Source organism: Somniosus microcephalus, chromosome 6 (assembly GCF_052327205.1).
Source record: "Somniosus microcephalus isolate GS21.2 chromosome 6, FLI_Smic_1.0, whole genome shotgun sequence".
Classification (NCBI taxonomy): Eukaryota; Metazoa; Chordata; class Chondrichthyes; order Squaliformes; family Somniosidae; genus Somniosus; species Somniosus microcephalus.
In genome coordinates, this window is record NC_140992.1 from 135,264,832 (window position 1) to 135,287,619 (window position 22,788).

General features: G+C 45.5%; 1 protein-coding gene across 1 annotated transcript in view; it reads right to left on the minus strand.

Annotated features, from left to right (window-relative positions):
- LOC147116093 (vigilin-like) overlaps positions 1-19,351 on the minus strand; it is a 97,136-nt gene extending 77,785 nt beyond the window's left edge. Inside the window, exons 1-2 of the mRNA XM_085990815.1 lie at positions 19,082-19,351; positions 2,457-2,532 (exon numbers count right to left, since the gene is read on the minus strand). The gene's annotated coding sequence lies outside the window, so the exon portion shown is untranslated. The remainder of the gene's footprint in view (positions 1-2,456; positions 2,533-19,081) is intronic.
- Between the last annotated feature and the right edge of the window lie 3,437 nt (positions 19,352-22,788).

Here is a 22,788-nt window from a genome sequence, read left to right on the forward strand (position 1 = left end):
TCGTTACACTATAGTTATCACTGTTGTATTGTTATCACCGTTATCACTGTTGTATCACGATACGAGGTCGCCTCTTGTCGCGCTGTTATACCTGGGCTGACCACCTCCGACTCCGCCCATGGCTCCACCTACCTGCCCAGGTATAAAGGTAGTCGACTGGCTGGTATTCCTCCTTGTTGGACCCGATCACCCACGAGGGTGGGCTCTGTTATTTAGTCAATAAAAACCTTTAGTTACGTTCCTAACTCGTCGCTTTTTATTGGACGAATTGATAGGTATATCAGGCGCCAAAACTAACAGGACAGACAGGGAACAAACCCAATTGAGATCAGCAGACAGGTGATGGATCCTAGGACTTTCTGTTCCGTACAGCTTAGTGGGCAATATTTTTTATCCACTCGGCAACTGGGGAAGCATTCCTTAAAAGGGGAAAGTGAACAGTCGTGTGTGTGTGTGTCACAAGCACGATGGGCCAGATTGGCCTCCTTCTATGCTAGATTTCTATGATGATTCCATGACAAGTATCTCTTTATAACACAACTTAATCACCCCTTGTTAACCTACTTTAAAACTGCTCGTTAGCATCCTCCAAGCAGAAATTTTGTGCAGAACTTCTCCTCGTCGGATGCTATGACGGCACTTCTCATTCAGAATTGTAAGCTTTTGAACAGGAGTGCTTCCAATCATGCCAATAAGGTCCCCAACACCTGGGAGAGAAATCTTACAGGGAGGCCGACACTCAAGAGCCAAGCAGCTAAACTGAGGACCCTAGGCAGCACAGGACCCTGAATCTTAACCAACTTATACGGCCACGACATGTTGCCTTAACGATTAGATCCATCAGGTCCAACAGCCAAGTCTTCCTCAGCTGCAGGCACGGGGAAAGGAGGTAAATCATCAAGATTACTGCCGCCTCCTCTGCTGGGATCTTGAATTACAGGAAATGGTGTCATGGCAAAGACCAAGATTGCCTAAGAGATTTTTGAACAATTTAACACTACAGCTCAAATGTATTTAAAAAGATCTACAAAAACAAAGTGACGAGAAACACAAATCCTGGAATCAAATTTTTCCCCTGGTCGGCTTAACAATAAAATGAACAATGGGAGATTAAGAACTGGGGCATAGCTGACCACTTAACCAGCACAGCAACCCTTTACAGAGCAATGTCCTGATGGGGTCCTATCCCATCCAAATGCCAACCTAGTCCCTTGTACATGCAGGCTGGGCAAATGAGGAATAACTTTTTTTTTAATGACATAATATCAAAAACCATTCGTGTGTAAAGATTTTTTTTAAATTACACAATACTCCTGCACACAAAACAGTGGATTATTTGCTGGTCTGTTCTTCAGAAAATTAGTCGAACAATGCTGGGCTGCAATGGGAGTTAAGGAACAGCGAGCTCTCCATTGCTTTCAATCAGTGGCCCAGTTTCCATTCATTCAACAGCATGATCTCCCATAGATTTTACAATCCAACAGGACACTTCACAATCACGCAGGCTGGCAGTTCACTGGTTACAGTGGTTATGAAGGAAAAGGACTGTGTGCATCTAGGAATGTGGGAGTGGGTAATTCTGGCCAAGAGAGTTAAAAAATACATTGTCATAATACAAGTTAAGAAACCTTGGTGAAGACCCGTGGCCCACAAAAGAGACAAACAAGTTTGTAGATTATAGGAGAAAGTCTGAGAAAGAGTTAGAGTAAGAGTCTAAAATTCAACCCAGTGATGGCATAGGAACAAAACAACCTGTATTTATATAGCGCCTTTAACATAGTAAAACGTCCTAAGGCGTCGCACAGGAGTATTATAAGACCAAAAAAATGACACCGAGCCACATAAGGAGAAATTAGGGCAGCTGACCAAAAGCTTGGTCAAAGTGATCGGTTTTAAGGAGCATCTTAAAGGAGGAAAGAGAGGTAGCGAGGCGGAGAGTTTAGGCAGGGAATTCCAGAGTTTAGGGCCTAGGCAACAGAAGGCACGGCCACCGACGGTTGAGCAATTATAATCAGGGATGCTTAAGAGGAGCGCAGATATCTCAGGGGGCTGTGGGGCTGAAGGAGATTACAGAGATAGGGAGGGGCGAGGCCACGGAGGGATTTGAAAACAAGGATAACAATTTTGAAATCGAGGCGTTGCTTAATCGGGAGCCAATGTAGTCAGCGAGCACAGGGGTGATGGGTGAACGGGACTTGGTGCAAGTTAGGACACGGGCAGCCGGGAAGGAAGAACAGCTATACTTGATTCAGGAGAATGTGCGTGGAAAGAAAAAAAGAAAAGCAAAAAAAAGATAGAAAAGGAAGACTTGCATGTCTATTGCGCCTTTCACAACCTCAGGATGTACCAAAGTGCTTTACAGCCAATGAAGTACTTTTTTTTTTTGAAGTGCAGTCACTGTTGTAATGTAGGAAACGCATCAACGGATAGGGGGAAAAGTAATGTAACAGACTCACCAGCTAAATGGTCAGTTGCCAGAAAGTCCGTCCTGTAAGTGGATTCCTGCCCACGTCAGCCTGCCAGCTTTTTGATCTGTAAGAGAGCAGACAGCAGATGGTGATGAAAGGGCTCAGTAAACACAGCAATTGGGAGGCACAGCCATGTGTCTGCCGATGGGCTACTCAAACTATAGTGACCAGTACCACTAAATGGAATGGCTCAAGGAGCTAACTGTCCAGAAGGGACCGAGCTACAGTAATTTGAATGTAACCTTATCTTCACCACAGCCCCCATATCCCAACTAACCCTTCCATGCAACCCATTGTAATTAGCCAGGCCCATAGCACTCCCTGTTCCATTGCAATCGCTCACACTGAAAGTAGATGCGATATGTAATGTTACAGACTGAATGTTAATCCAATGATATTAAGGCAGAGTGGCAGTTGAGACACACATTTATTTTATGACTAACCTACAAGGAGAACATTTATTTTAATCGAACCACGAGTTATGTACTCACTTCTTAATAGAAACGCACCCGTGAGCGATACCACTGGTGATCCGCTACTACTGGGGACACTGAAGCCCCTGGGCAAGACTGAAGCTTTCAACCTCTGGAAATCCAGCCCATGCAATTCAGTCCTATTAGCGCTTAGATCCTTTAATTGCTGGTTTGCTTTGTTTAAATTTTGCACAACTCCAGTTTGCAAAGAGTAGCTTTTAAAGTGTTGTTGCCTCATTGATGAATCTGTCATCAGCGACTTGACACACATGCAAATCAATGGAAAAAAGGGATTTCAATGTTTACGCAGTCCCACCCCCCAAACCTCCATGGTATACAGTACGAACCTACAAAGTAACACTTGGACACACCTGCACGCACACATCAATAAAAGGGAATTTCCCCTCCTTTAAATGGCTGGGTCACATTATGCAAATACAAGTAGCAAGTACTTTGTGTTCCAGCTCCACCCAGGAAATCTCCTGGTTCACTTGGGTACATTCTGGGCCTGCACATACAATCCAGTCAGCGAGGTTTTGGGGACTGAGGCGGAAGCCCCAGTTTGTTGGATGCCGGACAAGCAGTCGGACAGCAGAGGCAGTGCGGAGGTAGCGGAGAGGTGCAGCTGGGTGTCGTCAGCATTCACGGGTCCACGGCTGTGGACAACGTTGCCAAGAGGAAGCAATGTAAATGAAGAAAAAGGGTGAAGGACGGATGCTTGGAGGACTCTGGAGGTGGCGCTGTGGGAAGTGAAGTCATTAATGGAGCTCTGGCTACCATCAGATAGATCAAGCAAGAGCAGTCCCACATAACTGGGCAAGGTGTTAGTCAACCACACCAAGGTGGGCTATCAAAAGCTGCAGGGAGGTCAAAGAGGGATAATGCACCATGGTGACAGTTACAGAGAATGTCAGTCCTGTCTTTGGTTAGGGCCATTTCGGTGCCGTGGGAAGGCAGAAACCTGAATGAAGAGATTCAAACAGGGAGTCACAGGAAAGCAGGGCAGAGATATGGTTAGCAACAACACGTTCAAGAATCTAGGGAGAGGAAAAGGAGGTTGGAGATGGTGGCAGAAGTTAGTGAGGACAGATGGTGGGTCTTGTTGAGGAGTGGGAGTGATGAAGGCATTTGAGAGAGGAGGGGGAACAGTGCCAGCGAAGAAGGAGCATTTACAGTATCTGCTAGCATGGGGGCCAAGAGGGGAGGAAGCGGCGTAGTTAGGAATTTAATGGGAATGGAGTTGAAGGATTGGTAATACACAGGAATAGATACAGAAGTTACAACACGGCAACAGGCCATTCGGCCCAACCAGCATGCAAGCAAATAGTTCTAATCACGTTTACTCACCCCTTTCCCATATTCTTTCAAACCTTTTTCCTATCCAATCTAATCTTGAATGTTGAGTTTCACAGCCTCAAGTTTCTCCTGCTGTGTTCCAAATCTCTTGCGTTTAATCTTGTATTTATGCCCCCCTCATCTTGATCCCGAGTACACTCAAGTCTGCTTCTATCTATCCGGTCTCATCCTTGCATAATTTCAAATATTTCTATCATATCGCCCAGTAATCTAAGGTAGTTATAACAAAAAATACCTAATTTAGGTCTTTCTTTGTATTTGTATTTCCTCATACCAGGCAGCATCGTAGTGATTTTGCATTGTACCCTCTCTAAAGCCTTAATATTCTGCCTACAAACTGATATACACTGTACGCTAACGTAGGTCTTACGGTTTTTAATAGGCTCGTCATTACCTCTTGGTTTTTAAACTCTAAACCTTTGAAATAAAACTTAGAATTTTATTCACTTAAGAGAAAAATGGTCTGATCAACCAGAGGTTCTGCTTTTAATGTCTCGTGAACCTGTACCCCCAAATCCCTCCACAGCACTGAACCTCATTCCCTTCAGGAGTACAACTACTGCTGTCAATTTTAAACCAAAAAATACTTCACCTCACACTTACTGAATTCCATCTGCCACTTTTTAGCCCATTTCCCCCATCTTACCATATCCCTTTAATGTTCGAAAGAATTAACCATACCTCCTATTTTGGTATCATCTGCAAATTGTAACCTCACTCCCTCCACAACTATATTCAAATCATTGGCATAGTGGTCAGAAATGTCCTCAGAACTGAACCCTTTGGGACACCACCACCTACTTCCAACCACTCTGTAAAACTGCCCTTAATTCCTGCTCTGTTCCTCCATTCCAACCAATTTTTCATCCAGTTTTGCTGCTGCCCACCCGCCCCCCCGCCTCCAATTCCATCTCCTGCGCACGGCTTTGTCGAAGGCTTTTGTGAAGTCCATGCACACTACTCCCATTGCACCCCACCCCACCCAGTCCTTCAAAAAAAAGAGAAAGGGATAGACCGAGTAATTACAGGCCAGTCAGCCTAACCTCGGTGGTGGGAAAATTCTTGGAAAAAATTCTGAGGGACAGGATAAATCTCCATTTAGAAAGACACGGATTAATCAGAGACAGTCAGCATGGATTTGTTATGGGAAGGTCGTGCCTGACTAACTTGATTGAATTTTTTGAGGCGGTAACAAGGAGGGTCGATGAGGGTAGTGCTTTTGATGTAGTCTGCATGGATTTTAGCAAGGCTTTTGATAAGGTCCCACATGGCAGACTGGTCACGAAAGTAAAAGCCCATGGGATCGAAGGCAAAGTGGCAAGTTGGATCCAAAATCGGCTCAGAGTCAGGAAACAAAGGGTTATGGTCGAAGGGTGTTTTTGTGACTGGAAGGCTGTTTCCAGTGGGGTTCCGCAGGGCTCAGCACTGGGCCCTTTGCTTTTTGTGGTATATATCAATGATTTGGACTTGAATATAGGAAGTATGATTAAGAAGTTTGCAGATGATACAAAAATTGGCCGTGTGGTTGATAATGAAGAAGAAAGCTGTAGCCTGCAGGAAGATATCAGTGGACTGGTCAGGTGGGCAGAACAGTGGCAAATGGAATTCAATCCAGAGAAGTGTGAGGTAATGCATTTGGGGAGGGCTAACAAGGCAAGGGAATATACTATAAATGGTAGGATACTGAGAAGTGCAGAAGGTCATGCATGTCCACAGATCCCTGAAGGTAGCAGGACAGCTAGATAAGGTGGTTTAGGTAGCATACAGGATACTTGCCTTTATTAGCCGAGGCATAGAATATAAGAGCAGGGAGGTTATGCTTGAACTGCATAAAACACTAGTTAGGCCGCAGCTAGAATACTGTGTGCTGTCCTGGTGGTCACATTACAGGAAAGATGTGATTGCACTAGAGAGGGTGCAGAGGAGATTTACGAGGATGTTGCCTGGGCTGGGGAATTTTAGCTATGAGGAAAGATTGGATAGGCTGGGGTTGTTTTCTTTGGAACAGAGGAGGCCAAGGAGAGACCTAATTGATGTGTATAAAGGGTCAATAACCAGGGGGCATAGATTTAAAGTAACTGGTCAGAGGTTTAGAGGGGATTTGAGGAGAGATTTTTTCACCCAGAGTGTGGTGGAGGTCTGGAACTCTCTGCCTGAAAGGGTGGTAGAGGCAGAGACCCTCATCACATTTCACAGAATCACAGAAACCCCACAGTGCAGATAGAGGCCATTTCAGCCCATCGAGCCTGCACCGACACATATCCCACCTGATCCCCGTAACCCCTACACCAACACACATCCCACCCCCGTAACCCCACGTATTTAATCCCCCTAACACTAAGAGTCAATTTATCATAGCCAATCAACCTAACCCGCACATCTTTGGACTGTGGGAGGAATTAAAAAGTACTTGGATATATACTTTAAGTGCCGTAACCTACAAGGGTACAGGCTAAGTGCTGGAAAGTGGGGTTAGGCTGGATAGCTCGTTGTCTGTCGGCGCAGACAAGATGGGCCAAATGGCCTCCTTCTGTGCTGTAAATTTCTATGATTCAAATGAATTCTGCAAGGTTTGTGATGCGGAGAGAATGGGGCTGGGGAAGAGAAAATATGGGGTAGAAACTAGGGAGCCGGGGATTCAGTGCCAGTGTGGGAAGGTGACAGAAGGGGGTGGAGGCGGGGAAATACTTTGGCTTAAATGAACAAGGGAAGGGAGAAAAGCATCTACTGAATGGTCTCTCTTGGTGATGAAGAAATTCAGTAGCTCCTTCCACTTGTTGCTAGAGGTGAGGGCAAAGGGAGCAGGGGTGTAAGCATGCATTAGGTAGGAGAAAAAACTTAGCACAACACATTTTATTTGGACAGTCCTTGAAGTCTCTCCAGATGGGGAATTACAACATTCAGCAGACCACCCTGACCAACAACCACCAAAAATCAATAGGTTTCTGTGTTCTCGGGTTAGTGACTTTCTGGAATCAGCCAGGTGTGTCAGATTGGTGCGAGGGGACTCTTGAACCTTGCCCTTGCTTTATCTGAGGATTGAAAGCTCCACTTTCGCTGAACACCAAGTATCCGAGAGGAAAGCCTAGCTCCCGATCACTGGACGAACTCCCGCATCATGTCACTCCCCACAGACCGAGCGCTCGGTTTCTGGCAAAATAGGTCAGCATGCAGACAGATCAACGAGGCAGTCGTTAAGTAGAGGAAAGCAGCCAATTGCTTTTTGTGAATATGTTCCCGACGTCACCAATGACCAGTTACAAGGTGTGCCCGCACGGTGAAGTCTTGGGTCGCCCCCAGGAGTTTACTCCATAGGGTATGGTAGGGGTTACGATACTGAATGAGCAACCCCAGAGATGGTCAATTCAGATCCAGCCAGAGGCTTTATGCAGGCTGTGAAGTTAAATTTAATAAATCTGTAATGTTGCAGGAACAGGAAAAAAAAAACATGAAAACTACTGGATTGTTGCAAAAATGAAACTTGCTCAATTAAAAACCACAGAATATACTGGAGATACATAACCAGTCAGGCAGCATCTGGCAAAAAAAAAGTCAGACAGCATCTGGCAAAAAAAAACAAGACTGTTGGCATTTCAGGTGTAAAACCATTCCTCAGAACTGAAAGAGGTTGCACATGATCAGCATTGAAGGAACAGAACAAGAGAAAGGAGGAAGAGATATGGAATGACCTGTAAAGTGCTAAAGTGGGGACCAAGATATGGTTAAAGGGCAGAAAACTGTGCATATCACTTCTGCCCCTTTAATCATCTCCTGATCCCCACCGTAGCACTTTACAAGTCATTCTGTCTTTCCCAGTGTTTGGCAGGAGTTTTCCCCTCTCCTTGTTCTCTTCCTCTTTAAATGTTGTTCATCTGCAATAGCTTTCAGTTTGGAGGAAAGGTTTTATATCTGAAAAGTCCATGGTCACATGTTTTCTTGACAGATGCTGAAGTAACTTCAGCTTATCAGTTTTGTTTCAGCATCGGCAGTATTTTGCTTTTTGGTTCATTAATGTCCTGCTGGGAAGGCAACGCACTGGAGCCGACATGCAACTTCTAGCTCCCAGTTACAAGGTTTACTCTCTCTAAACAGGTCCAGCGATGAACTACTGCGACTGAAGGCAGCCCACTAGCAGCTTTCTCAGGCAGAGAGCTCACTGCAGCCTTGCCAGTCTCACCCATATCCTGAGAACAAAGACAAGGAGGTCAGTGCTGGTTTGCTGCATCTCCTTTCAGCAGGCAACGCTTTTCCCAGTTAAATTATTTCTATTGTCTTGTAGCAGATAGCACTTCCTAAATTCCTGATCTATTCCTCCAGCATACAAGAAACGGAAGCAGAACACTTGGGGTCAGCCCCAGCAGTGACCCGTGACCAATGCCTAGTCACGTGCAAACAATAACCTAATGTGAGCTGGCGACAGTAAGGGCTCACTCACTGACAGGCCACTGCCCCTTAAAGAGACAGATAGTGCGGGTGGTCAATAGGGATGGCTGTAGAAGCAATAGTCAATGCATAGAAAGCATACAGGTATGTGTGAGGTAAACGGTCCAATAGCTTGTCACACTGACCTGGCCAAACTTAGGCGGCGAGGTAATATGATTAATCCCGGGGTTTTAAAAAAAACACGTTAATCAGTATTCACATTATTAGGATGGCAACGTTTATGTTGAGCAATAAGAATTAACAAATTTGGGAGGAGGAGGAAGAAATAAAGTTGGCCAGAGACTTTATACAGCCATGGCTCAGTGGTAGCACGCTTGCCTCAGAGAGGAGGTAGTGGGTTCAAGCTCCAATCCAGAAACTTGAGCACACAATTTAGGCCGACACTTCAATGCAACACCGAGGGAGTGCTGCACCATCGGGTGTGCCACCTTGCATATTTAATCAAAGCCCTGCCTGTCCTCTTGGGCACGGTTTGAAAGAGAGCAGGGCATTTCTCCTAGTGTCCTGGCCAACATTCATCTCCCAATCAACATCACGAAAACAGATAATCTAGTGAATTATCTGGCAGTTGGTGGGCCTTTGCTTTGCACAAATTGGCTGCTGCACCTCAAAATTTAATTGGCTATAAAGTACTGTGGGGCAGCTGGCGGTTGTAAAAGGCACTACACAAATGAAAGTTCTTTCTTTACTTCTGATCACCGTCGAGAAGCCTTGCGGACGTGTGTAGACAGTGGGCTAGTAAAGGATCAAGCTAGGCAGCATTGTCTTAGAGGTGAAATAGCCTGCATACTCTCAGCACCTGGTTGCACAAGCAACAAATGGTCACTTTGCAGAGGTAGTGGAGGGCAGCTATGACTTGTCGAATGGATAGTCAGGATCTTCAGGAAAGATGGGGAGAAAATTAGCATTTATTAAATTAATATAGCAATCGCAAATCTAAAGGGTAAAATCCTTGGTACAGCTTTCACTGAAAACACAATTCCAACTCTTAATTTTATTTCAAAATTCATGCTGCACCCCCACAGGAATGATGTTCATTTTCACAAAAAAAATTGCAGGCATAGTGGTCACCAATGACGTTATTCTGCTCATCTTGCTTGCAAAGCACGCCTCACTTGTATCTCACTTCCCGTTATCCGACAATACCAGTGAGCTTGTTCTGTGCGAGTAGGGGTATAAAATGCTCACGATTCGGTACTGGTACACCCTCCTAGTGCCAGCTGGAATTTGCTGCTCACATCAGTCGCAGCCCCAGCTCCTCGCAGCTCATGGAATCTGTCATGTTTTGGCTGGATGAGGCAGAGCTGCAAGGTCAAGGCAGATCAATACCGAGACCAACTCTTGCAGTCCAACTGCCAACTCAGCAATTTACTCAACCCTTTGTGTACAAAGGCAGATCAAGGGCTTCATTACTGTAAATTCAGACTGCACCAACAGATGCAGCATGTTAGGCAGTTCAATGGGGCAGAGTAGAGAGGGGGGGGAACTTGGAGCTTCTGATGGACACTTTCTGCTTTGGTGGTAGTGAGCATGTGCCAGGGCCACAGTTCAGGAAATCATGCATTAGTGGACAGGAAAACACAGGCTGGGGTAAGCAATTTCCTGCTATGTGCACCAAATTAGAAGATTTCCCCCCCACCGTTATCTGTAATCTTGGTTAATGTGTTACCAGTGGCACTTTAAGCCTAAATGAACAATGTAAGTGTCAAAAATAACAACAGAAAATGCTGGAAAAACTCAGCAAGTCAGGCAACATCCGTGGAGAGAAATTTGAGTTGACGTTTCGGGTTTGACCCTTCTTCAAAACTGGAGAGAAAAGGAACTAAGTGTCAACTTTGCCCAGTGGTTCAGAGTCAGAAGGTCATGGGTTCAATCCTCACTCAAGGGCACGTAATCTAGGCTGATGCTTCAAGGAATGGAACCATGTGAAAAATCAAGGAGCTCTCCTGGTAACCTAGTCAACATTCACTCCTCAATCAAATCAAAACCACATCAACTGCTCATTTATCTGACTGATGTCAGTGGGATCATGCTCTGCATAAATTGGTTGCCAAATTTGCATACACAAATGAGACTACACTACAAGAGTAATCTGTTGACTGAAGCTCTTTGGGACAGCTCAAGGAGCATGAAAGGTGCTGTATAATGCAGGCTCGCTTCACCTCGTCACCCTTACCTAGGACAGAAATAGAAGGATGAGATCAAGTGGGTGGGAGGAGGTTCGTGTGGAGCATAAATGCCAGCATAGACCTGTTGGACCGAATGGCCTATTTCTGTGCTTGTAAATTCGATGTAACTATGTAAAACACTCACTTAGCCACCATTAGGCTTCCAAAAATCACCCAGAGAGATGTACAACAGGTTTTCCAGAGCAATGCTATGGTCTCCAGGAGATCTGCTACATTTAACGTGACTATTATAAACTTGATCACTGGGGTCCCCTGTACGAATAGAATAATGTATAGTTCTGGGCATAAAAACAGAAAATGCTCAGCCGGTCAGGCAGCATCTGTGGAGTGAGAAACAGAGTTAACGTTGCAGGTCGATGACCTTTCATCAGAACTGGAAAAGATTAAAGATGCAACAGGCTTCAAGCAATTGTAGAGGTAGGGAAATGGGGGGGGTGGGGAGGGGAGGAAAGAACAAAAGGGAAGGTCTGAGATAGGGTGGAAGGCAGGAGAGATTAAAATGGCAAAAAGGGATGATGGTGCGAGGCAAAAGGAAATGGTAATGCGACAAGTAAAGCAAAAGATCAGTCCAGAGGAGGTGTGAATGGCCATAGCAGAATCAGCAGCAACAGCTGCCATTCAAAAAAATGGGGGTTGTGGTTCGGATCTGAAATTGTTGAACTCTACGTTAAGCCCAGAGGGCTGTAAAGTGCCCAATAGAAAGGAGGTGCTGTTGCTCGACTTTGTGTTGAACTTCATTGGAACAGTGCAAGAGGCCAAGGACAGAGAGGTCAGAGTTGGAGTGGTCTGGAGAATTAAAATGACAGGTGACCAGAAGCTCATGGTCATGCTTGCAGACTAAGATGTTCCGCAAAGCGGTCACTCAATCTGCATTTAGTCTCTCTAATGTAAAGGAGAGCAAATACAGTATACTAAACTGAAAGTACAACAAGTAATTCGCTGTTTCACCTAGGAGTGTTTGGAGCCCTGGACGATAAGAAGGGAGAAGGTAAAAGAGGTGTTGTATCTCCTGTGCTTGCACGGGGTGGCGCCATGGGAAGGGGAGTGGGTGTTGGGGCAATAGAGGAGTGGACCAGGGGCATCATGAAGGGAACAGTCACTTCAGAATGCTGAAAGGGATAGGGAAAGGGGTGTTTGGTGGTGGGATCACGTTGGAAATGGCAGAGGATAATGTTGTTAGATGTGGAGGCTGATGGGGTGGAAGGAGATGACAATGGGAACCCTATTGTGGTTCTGTGAGGGAGGCGAAGGGGTGAGAGCAGAAGTGGAGCGATCATGGTCGAGGGCTGTCAACCACATGGGAGGGGAATTCTCAGTTGATCGGAGCATCCTGGCCTAGGACAAAGTACAAAGAGCAACTAAACTGATAAATGGGACTGGGCATCTGATTTGAGGGAAGACTGCAAGTTTTAAGGCTATTTAAGTAGGGGCGGGCAGGGAGAAGAAAGCGACCGTAGAGATATTTAAGACCCAAGAAGTTAGATAAGCAATGTTCAATATGAACACAAGCTCTAGATCAAACAAACAGATTGAAACTTAGGACAAGGAAAGAGATTGTTTATACAGAGGGGTGTAAATGAGGAAGAGCTTACCCAGAGGCAGTGGAGAATGGGTAGATTTTTGGCAAAGAGGGCTATTAATGGCATCAGGTAAAGGGTGGGGTGGGGCGGAAGTAATGAGAGTGCCCTGGGGGCTAGTGCGACAGATGGAAATGATCATTTCTGGAAATGGGGGCGGGGGGGGGGGGGGGGTGTGGTGAGTGAAGTGCGCCTGGGGAGAAGGCACAGTTTCCTTGAAAGCTCCAATTGCCTTAAGAGTAAAGGAGAAATTTCCTGGCTTTTCCCTGAAATTGGCTACAGCTTCTGTTGCCACTTTATATAAATAATTTTTTTTTTTTTTTTTAACTCGAGTTAATATTACCAGCAATTGCAGAGGGTGGTGCACGAAGTTACACAGTGAGCATGGGTGGGCTTCACATTTCTTTGCATATGTAATGCCACAGGAATGAATGGAGCGTTTGGACCGGTGAAGACAACAATGGAGAATGGGAAGATGCTTAGGCTATTGGGTAATGGAGAAAAAAAATTCAGTCTATTGGAATTTTACACAACATGGCTGAACTGACGAGCTTTCAGTCCATGTGCACGAGATCTGCAATTATGCAAGGTCCACTGTACATTAATGTGGGATTAACTGCCAAGTACAGTACACGTCAGTTAAATTACAAGGCTGTAGAATGAAATCACTTTGCAACACTGAGCATTCGCTTGTGTCCTTGTAATACATTTAGGACTCATTAACTGCCTGTATGGCACCCCGTCCAAAGCCACTCATTTAGTTCAGAGGCTAAGAGACCAACCCCATGTGCTGGCTGCCTAGATTTACAAAACCAACAACTTTTATACATAGTGTCTTTATAACAGTCTAACGTGCTGGCACTTCACAGGAGTATAATCAAACAAGATTTGACACCGAGCCACAGGAGATTCGGGCAAGTGACCAAAAGCTTGGTCAAAGTAGTAGATTTTAAGGAGTGTCTTAAAGGAGGAAAGGTCAAGAGGCAGAGAGGTTTAAGGAGATAATTCCCGAGCTTAGGACCTAGGCAGCTGAAGCCACGGCCACCAATGGTGGACTGAAGAAAATCAGCGATGTGCAAGAGGCCAGAACTGGAAGAGTGCAGAGATCTCAGAGGATTGTAGGGCTGGAGGAGGTTTACAAGATAGGGAGGGGCAAGGCCATGGAGGGATTTGAAAACAAGGATAAGAATTTTTAAATTGAAGTGTTGCTGGACCGGGAGCCAATGACGGTCAGGGAGCACGGAGTGATGGGTCCGGATCCCTTACCCCCCGTGGCAGAGACCCCAATGAAAAACCAGTCGAGAATCTGGTGCCAAAAACATAGAAGCTAGGAGCAGGAGTAGGCCATTCGACCCTTCGAGCCTGCTCCTCCATTCAATGAGATCATGACTGATCATCCAAATTCAGTACCCTGTCCCTGCCTTCTCCCCATATCCCTTGATCCCTTTAGCCTTAAGAAATATATCCAACTCCTTCTTGAATATACTTAATGAACTGGCCTCCACTGCCCTTTGTGGCAGAGAATTCCACAGGTTCACCACTCTCTGGGTGAAGAAATTCCTCCTCATTTCAGTCCTAAATGGCTTACCCCTTATCCTTAGACTATGACCCCTGGTTCTGGACTCCCCGGCCATCAGAAACATCCTTCCTGCATCTAGTCTGTCCAGGCCTGACAGAATTTTATAGGTTTCGATGAGATCCCCTCTCAATCTTCTAAACTCCAGTGAGTATAAGCCCAATCGACACAATCTCTCCTCATACGTCAACAGAATAGGGGAGCTGGACTGTGTGCTGTAAACTCAGGGGAGGGAGGTCGCTAAAGGGTGGCTCCTGAAATCTGAATGCAAACAAACACCAATTCAAGAGAACAAATTTGAAAATTCAGCTCAGTTGAAGGAATGCAAAGCAAAGGGCTGATTTTGATTTAAGCCAGTCATTGCTAGTAGAGGGATGAAGGGGTTTATTTTAGCTATGCAAATTTCCTTCGAAATAGCAGTGAGAGAAGCAGCTGGTACAGTAAGGTCACACGAAAAGGAGTGACACGTATGCATCTGTGCGGAGGAGCTAACTAAACAGCAGGAGAAGAAATAAAATTGTGTGTGTAAAGCAATTACCAAAATAGGAAAAAGAGATTGGACGATGGGGGGGACGACATTCCATAGAAAGCCTACCCTTAAACTGCATGGGTAAAATAAAACTTCCAATTTATAACAAACAACTTTATTTGATAAAACAAACATGAGTTTATATAGCACCTTTCACATTCTCGGGACACCCCAAAGCACTACAACAAATTTCTTTTCAAGTACAGTCACTTATTTAAGAAACGCAGCAGCCAATGAGTGCACAGCAAGCTCCCACAAAGAGGAATGAGTAAAAAAGTGAGATGATCTGTTGTGGTGTCAGCAGAGGAATAAACGTTGCCCCGAACATCAGAACTCCTTGATCTTCTTAGAATAACGGCACGAGATCTTTTACATGAACCTGAAGAGGCAAACACGGTTTCATGTCTCATCCAAAGCAGGGGTTCTCAACCAGGGTTCCGCAAGAAGGTTTTAAGGGGTCCGCCAGATTCGACACAACATCCCGCCTCTCACGCACTCATTAGTTGGAGGATCCACTCAGTCCTCCAGCTCCTCTTCCTATTGGTCTGGAGCTCACATCAATTACCTGGCAGTGCGAGTTTAGCATGCGTGGGCAGTGCTGGCTGGTAGAGGTCTGGAAGGAGCGGATGAATAAACATAAGGGGGGGGCGACCGGATCCCAGGTTCACCCCGGCCGAAAAGTGTAGTGTAAGCGTCAATGTTCCTGCAAGTGGTCTGTGCAGCAGTTTGGAGGTCCCACGCAGGCCACTCGCCGGCTTTTAAATGGAAAAAAAGCACACATGCTTGATAATTTGAATGGGCCGCGCAGCCCATTAAAGGGCCGGCAGACCCCCAAAAAAAATTAACAGGAACATTGCTGCCAAATTCTGTGAGCTACAGCAAGTGCCGAGAACTCTCAGGGAGTGTCTGTAAATGAAGGGAAATGGTGACTGGTCAGGGCCAGCTCCCCATATCTTCCAGAGTGCCTCTTCTAGCCTTGGCATCCCCAACTCTAAACCTAACATCCTAACTGTAACCCTGACCTGTAAAATCCTAACCTGAAACACTAACTTCATTCCCAACCACAATCCCTAACTAACGCCCCAACTATAGTCCTAACAACCATCACTAATCCCTAAAGTTTATATATTTAATTGTACAAGTTTTCAAATCCCTCCACGGCCTCACCCCTCCCCATCTCTAACCTCCTCCAGCCCTACACTCCGACATATCTGTGCTCCTCCAATTCTGGCCTCGAGCATCACCGATTTTAATCGCTCCACAATTGGCGGCCGTGCCTTCAGCTGCCGAGGTCCTAAGCTCTGGAATTCTCTCCCTAAACTTCTTGGCGCCTCGACCAATGATCCCTCTAATTATTTTATCCCGTGCATGGTCCCTTTAAATTTGCTGCGCTGTATCTTCTAGTTGCAGCAGCTTGTGAACGGCCTGTGCGAGACCTCCCGATTGATGTGCAGCCACGCACCTTAGGGGAAACATTGCTCTCTATCCCTCTTTTCTCCTTCAAGACGCTCCTTAAAACCTACCTCATTGACCAAGCTTTGTCATCTGCCCTAATCTCTCGGCTTGGTGTCAAATTTTGTTTGATAAAGTGCCTTGGGATGTTTTACTACATTAAAGGCGCTATATAAATACAAGTTATTGTTGTTTTGTGTTACAGGGGATCCGTGGAATTTTTATAACATGGGAGGAGGGCCTCAGAAGCAAAAAGGTTGAGAACCCCTGACCTAAAGGACGGCACTCACTCAGCACTGCACTGAAGCATCAGTCCAGATTATATGTTCAAGACTGTAGAGGAGCTTGAATCCCAACCTCTGACTCAGCGGTGACTATACCGTTAACTGAGCCAGGCCGACACTTCCTACTGAACATCCAAGACCAGACACCAATGCCCAATGTTTCAGTATTGAATCTCGCACAATGAGCAGAGGTCGAGGCCAGGCAAAGTACTGGAGAGCAGCCAGAACACAGGCAACTGCATCCTAAGACTTTAGGAATCTAATTTTCTACCTCCCTGAACAACTTACCTAACATTGCACACACTTATTTATATAAGAAACAGAAAAACTTGCTAAACAACTCATATAACATTGCACACACTTTTTGTAACAAGAAACAGAAAAATTCCAAGGACAATCAAAAGATTATCCTAAAATGGAGCAGGATTTCTATAATTACCAAATCAAAGTAGCCGTCAGGTTAATTTATCGAACCGAACCCCACAGGGTGGGCACTGTAGTGTTTGACTAATTACAAGCAAGGCCCAGACAGGCTTCAGGCTCTGGAGCAGAGGTGAGAGAAGCCTGGGGCTAGGCCAGGACCAGGAGAGCAAGGCCCAGACAGACAGGCTTCAGGCTCTGGAGGAGAGGTGAGAGAAGCCTGGGGCTAGGCCAGGGCCAGGAGAGCAAGGCCCAGACAGGCTTCAGGCTCTGGAGCAGAGGTGAGAGAAGCCTGGGGCTAGGCCAGGACCAGGAGAGCAAGGCCCAGACAGACAGGCTTCAGGCTCTGGAGCAGAGGTGAGAGAAGCCTGGGGCTAGGCCAGGGCCAGGAGAGCAAGGCCCAGACAGGCTTCAGGCTCTGGAGGAGAGGTGAGAGAAGCCTGGGGCTAGGCCAGGACCAGGAGAGCAAGGCCCAGACAGACACTTCAGGAGCATGAGAAAGCGGCGCAAATCACACTTGAAATATTTGGACACGAATGGCTGGCAACACAGCACTGGCAGCCAAGAAGAGGATTACATGACAACCAGCAAGGAAAAGAGCCGTTTTCAAATTCCTAGCCAGCCTGTCGAGTCAAGTTTAAACGTGGCAGCCATGTACTGTTTCAATAAACCACTCATGGCATCCCACGAAGGGAACACATTTCTCCTGTGAAACGAGTCGAGAGAAACGGGGAAAAAAGAATTCAGAGCAACAGACACTGCCAGAAAATCAAAATTCAACTTGCCCAACAATGTGACATTTGTTAAAAAGAAACAGCCCAGGCTACAAATGGACTTAAAACTGCAAGTTACTCAACTTTAAATAATTGTGATGTCAGTTTCTTAGCTATTAATTAGGAGAGGACACCGCAGGTTCTAGTCAGTTGCTGGTACCTCACCCAAGCAAGCAGGCTCTCAGTTATTTATACAACATAAGAAGTAGGAGCAGGTCATTTGGCCCCTTCAGCCTGCTCCGCCATTCAATAAGATCATGGCTGATCTGATCTTGGCCTCAACTCCACTTCCCTGCCTGCTCCCCATAACCCTCGACTCCCTTACCTTTAAAAATCTGTCCATCTACACCTTAAATATATTCAATGACCTAGAAAGCAAGCAAGCAGCAGCAAGCTATTGAACCGTTGGGCAAGGTAAAGTGGTGGTCAAAGCAGAACCAAATCCCATCCACACCAAATATCCATACATGCACTTGCCAGCAGGAGTTCTGGGATAATAAATGAGCTGCAGGAAACGTGGCCGATCTTCCCCATCTCTGATCCACTACCACAGAGGCCAGCTGTAGCACCCCAAACGCCATACTGGTCGAGGTCGCCCAACTCAGCAGAGACGAGAATTCGAGCACAGCAGCTTCCAGCCTGTACGGTTCAGTTGCACCTGGTCTTCAGCAACTGAGCCATACAAAAAGGGACCTTTCAAATAAGGTAAAAGTTTAGAATCATACAGCACAGAAAGAGGCCATTCTGCCCAGCATGCCTGCTCTTTGAAAAAGATGTTCAATTAGTTCCACTCCCCTGCCCTGCAAATTTTTCCTTTTCAAGTATTTATCCAATTCCCTTCTGAAAGTTACGATTGACTCTGCTTTCACCACCCTTTGAAGCAGTCCATTCCAGATTATAACTCGCTGCATTAAAAAAAATTCAAGCTCCCCCTGGATTTTTTGCCAATCACCTTAAATCTGTGTCCTCTGGTTACTGACCCTCCTGCCGCTGGCAACAGTTTCACCCCATTTACTTGATCCAAAACCCCTCAATTTTGAGCAGCTCTTAAATCTCCCTTTAACCTTCTCTGTTCCAAGGAGAACTCCAGCTTCTTCAGTTACACTGGAGTCGCTCACCCCGGTGTCATTCTAGTAAATCTCCTCTGCACCCTCTCCAAGGCCTTGACATCCTTCCTGAAGTCTGGTGCCCAGAATAGGACACAATACTCCAGCTGAGGCCTAACCAGTGATTTATAAAGGTTTAGCACAACTTCCTTGCTTTTGTACTCGATTCCTCGATTTATAAAGCCAAGGATCTAGCATATGTTTTTGTAATAAAACAGCCGTATCTACTTGTTCTGCCACCTTCAAAGATTTATGTATGTAAACCTCCAGGTCTCTCAGTTCCTGAAGCCCCTAAATTTGTACCATTTAATTTCTTTGTTATCTTTGAAAGAATTACACATTTTATCATCCTAACGGCCTGTGCCAGGGAGCCACAGTTAATGAATCATCACAGCAAGTTAAAGGTTAGGTACTGTGCAGATCAGACAGACTTACCCTGTGCCATAGCCACATGACTTCAGTGGGTTTTGGGCCAGAGGGGTGCCTGGCACCATGTTCCCTTTAAGTTGCACGACCGTGCAGCATCTGGATGTCCCGCGCAGCCAGCTCAAATGGGAAAAAGTGCACATGTGCAGAATTTTGAATGGGTCACACAGCCCAAAAAAGAGGGAATATTGCCTGGCATCCACCTGCTCTCAGTCAGAAAAGCCACATGTCAACCCAGAGATAATTTCAACTAAAAAGCAAAGAGAGGGAATTGTACACTTAAAAGATAGCAACAGCGATCATGGCATAAACAGGTTTCTACATCACATTGAGGCCTCCTCTTCACTGAAGGGGCTAACAGAGCTTATAACCCCCAAATCAGAGGTACAAGCTGGTCCCCAACATGGAGCACCACTTTTCTGCAGGTCAAGCGTAGTAATAATTTCAGACACTGCTGGACATAAGTAGGAGCAGGAGTAGGCCATACGGCCCCTTGGGCCTGCTCAGCCATTCAATAGGATCATGGCTGATCTGAATCTAGACTCACGTCCACTTCCCTGCCCTCTCCCCGTAACCCCTAATTCCCTTATCTGCTAGGAAACTGTCTATCGCCGTTTTAAATTTATTTAATGTTACAGCTTCCACAGCTCTCTGGGGTAGCAAATTCCATAGATTTACTACCCTGAGTGAAGAAGTTTCTCATCTCAGTTTTGAAAGGGCAGCCCCTTATTCTAAGATTATGCCCCCTAGTTCTAGTCTCACCCATCAGTGGAAACATCCTCACCGCATCCACCCGATCAAGCCCCCTCACAATCTTATATGTTTCGATAAGATCGCCTCTCATTCTTCTGAACTCCAATGACTAGAGGCCCAACCTACTCAACCTTTCCTCATACGTCAACCCCCTCATCTCCGGAATCAACCGAGTGAACCTTCTCTGAACCGCCTCGAGAGCAAGTATATCTTCTCTTAAATGTGGAAACCAAAACTGCACGCAGTATTCCAGGTGTGGCCTCACCAATACCCTGTATAACTGCAGCAAGACTTCCCTGTTTTTATACTCCATCCCCCTCGCAATAAAAGCCAAGATTCCATTGGCCTTCCTGGTCACCTGCATACTAACTTTTTGTGTTTCATGCACCAGGACCCCCAGATCCCTTTGTACTGTAGCACTTTGCAGTTTCTCTCCATTTAGATAATAACTTGCTCTTTGATTTTTTTCTGCCAAAGTGCATAACCTCACACTTTCCAACATTATATTCCATCTGCCAAATCTCTGCCCACTCACTTAGCCTGTCTATGTCCTTTTGCAGGTTTTTAATGTCCTCCTCACTCACGGCTTTCCCTCCCATCTTTGTATCGTCAGCAAACTTGGATATGTTGCACTCGGTCCCTTCCTCCAAATAGTTATAGATTGTAAAGAGTTGGGGTCCCAGCACTGACCTCTGCGGAACACCACTAGTTACTGATTGCCAGCCCGAGAACGAACCATTTATCCCAACTGTTTTCTGTTAGATAGCCAATCTTCCACCCATGCCAGTATATTACCCCCAATCCCGTGATTTTTTATCTTGATCAGTAATCTTTTGCGTGGAACCTTGTCAAATGCCTTTTGGAAGTCCAAATACACTACATCCACTGGCTCCCCTTTATCCACCCTGTATGTTGCGTCCTCAAAGAATTCGAGCAAATTTGTCAAACATGACTTCCCCTTCATAAAACCATGCTAACTCTGTCCTATTAAATTATGTTTATCCAAATGCTCTGTTACTGTTTCCTTAATAATGGACTCCAACATTTTGCCAACCACAGATGTTAGGCTAACTGGTCTATAGTTTCCAGCTTTTTGTCAACTTCCCTTCTTAAATAAGGGAGTTACATTAGCAGTTTTCCAATCTGCCGGGACCTTTCCTGAGTCCAGGGAGTTTTGGAAAATAATCACCAATGCATCCACAATCCCTACCGCCACTTCTCTCAAGACCCTAGGATGTAGGCCATCAGGTCTGGGGGATTTATCCGCCTTAAGTCCCATTATTTTACCGAGTACCATCCTCTTAGTGATTTTAATCGTGTTTAGCTCCCCCCCCCATTGCCCCGTTTGTCCAGTGTTGGGATATTTTTAGTGTCCTCTACTGTAAAGACTGATACAAAATATTTGTTCAGCGTCTTTGCCATCTCCATATTCCCCACCACTAGTTTCCCAGTCTCATCCTCTAAGGGACCAACATTCACTTTAGCCACCCTTTTTCTTTTTATATAACTGTAGAAACTCTTGCTATCTGTTTTTATATTTTTTGCTAGTTTACTTTCATAATCTATCTTCCCTTTCTTAATTAATCTTTGTGTTATTGTTTGCTGGCTTTTAAATGCTTCCAAATCTTCTATCCTCCCACTAGATTTGGCTACTTTATATGCCCTGGAGTTTTCAATCTGTCTAAGTGCCACCTTGGCTCAGCTGGTAGCAATCTCCCCTCAGGTCAGAAGATTGTGGGTTCAAGCCCCACTCCATGACTTGCGCACAGAATCTAGGCCGACACATAGTGCTGAGGAAGTGCCATCTCTAGGCCGACACATAGTGCTGAGGAAGTGCCATCTCTAGGCCGACACAGTGCTGAGGAAGTGCCATCTCTAGGCCGACACATAGTGCTGAGGAAGTGCCATCTCTAGGCCGACACAGTGCTGAGGAAGTGCCATCTCTCAGAACAGATGCTCCCTATCTTCCTGTACTGGCGGATGCAAAAGATCCCACGTCACCAAACAGCAGCAGCAGGGGAGTTCCTCTGAAACATTTATCCCTGGTTCTGCTCAGTTAGCGATACCATTGCACAAATTCGCTGCTGTTTGCCTACACTTCAAAAGTAATTTATTGGCTGGGAAATATTTAGGGATGAATGGTGTTACATAAATGCAAGCTCTTCCTGTGATACTAACCACCCCACCCCCATAAGTTCTACAACCCCAATGACAAACATTACACCAAGCTTGGCTAGCAGGGCTTTGTGAAACTACTTCAGTGAAATTGGCCAGCACATCTGGTATTGTACAGTATCTGAATAAGACAAGTCTCCCAAATACCCTTTGCCCCCAACCTTAATGAAAACAAGCATTTTACTAGCAATCCCTTAAAACTGTTCAAGGCAATGCAGCCAATTTTACCACAAACTCCTACTCCAACTCAGCACCACTAGCCAGAACTGAACCTGGGATGCTCCGGGTTGTTTGGCTCAATACAATACTACCTGATGCTTTTTACCCACAAAGTCAGAGTTCACATTAAACCCAACGGTACTGAAAAGGTTCCCAGACACCTTTCCATGGATACCAATGAAGCACCTTTAACGGGGCAGGTCAAGCTCAAGAATGCTGCTTAGCTCAACACAGAAAGCCCCCTTCTCTCTAACCAGAAAAGTCTGCAGCTCTACAATAAACAGTGTGACTGCTCTTTAAAAGTGGTGGAGAAGTCACGCAGGTCCCAGACGTGTTTAAAAAAAAACAGAAATTCCACCTGACTAGTGAAAGTCAGAGAAAAATTACTGATCTTAACCTTTAATTAAAATAAAACTTTCAGAACAAGGGACAATCACTTTGCTTTGGTGAGAGGATTTGAAAAATGTCGAAGTCGGATTAACGTCCACTCCAGTGCTCGCAGTTGGATTCTTAGATCCTACTTTACAGAGACATCTCTATTTGAAGTTGTGGCTTAAAACAAATCCTCA